This window comes from Pteropus vampyrus, unplaced genomic scaffold (assembly GCF_000151845.1).
Source record: "Pteropus vampyrus isolate Shadow unplaced genomic scaffold, Pvam_2.0 Scaffold183, whole genome shotgun sequence".
In the NCBI taxonomy this organism is placed as follows: domain Eukaryota; kingdom Metazoa; phylum Chordata; class Mammalia; order Chiroptera; family Pteropodidae; genus Pteropus; species Pteropus vampyrus.
In genome coordinates, this window is record NW_011888964.1 from 1,577,517 (window position 1) to 1,578,419 (window position 903).

Here is a 903-nt window from a genome sequence, read left to right on the forward strand (position 1 = left end):
TGTGTTAAGTGCTAAGGCTGGGGCTCAGAATGACCCCTGGCTTGTCTCAGGACCAGGATGAGGTTTCTTGAGTTTTTTTTTTTTTTTCCAAAGAGGAATTAGAATTAGCTGGATGCAGAAATCCTTGCAGGCAGGGAAAGGACGTCGGCATCTATCTAACTTCTGCCTCCTCCAGATTATTAATTCCCGCCTCCCATACATCTCCAGAACAACTCCATCTTCCTGCTTGTCGTGGTGTAGCGTAGTTTCTTTAATCTGTTTTCCCCTTTCCTCCCTGCTCCCATTTTAAGACTTATTTCTTCTTTCTGGTATTAAAATACTTATTTGGAAAATCTTTAAACTTACAGAAGAGCTAAAAGAACAGTACTAAAAGCCCCTGTATGCTAATTTGTCTGCATTCACCAATTGTTACCATTTTCTCACATTTGCTTTACCATTCTCTCTCTGTGTGTGTGTATTTTTGTGAGTAAGGTGCGTGTCTCTCTCCTTACTCTGGAAATACTTAAGTGCCTTGGTGAGTATTCTCTAAGAATAAGGGTCTTCTCTTAGATAACGGCAGTCACAGGGAATGATGGTCAAATTAGAGAATTGCTGATTGTTTTTGTTCTGTTATCTAATCCACAGCCCGTATGCTCATCTTGCCTGTTGTTCCCAGACTTGTCTTCTGTAGGATGCAGTTCAAGTTCACACCTTGTAGTTGGTCGTCAGTCACTTTACTCTCTTAGAATGGCGGTGGGGGGGGGGCACACCTGTCTTCCTTGGCCTTTCCCGACGTGCATTTTCGGACGCCGCGCGGGCCAGGCTTGTGTGGACTGCCTCTCACTTTGGACTGTCTGATGTTCGCTTCCCTCAGACAGACTCGTGTTTTGCTCTGGGCAGGAATTCCACCGCGGTGGCGCTGTC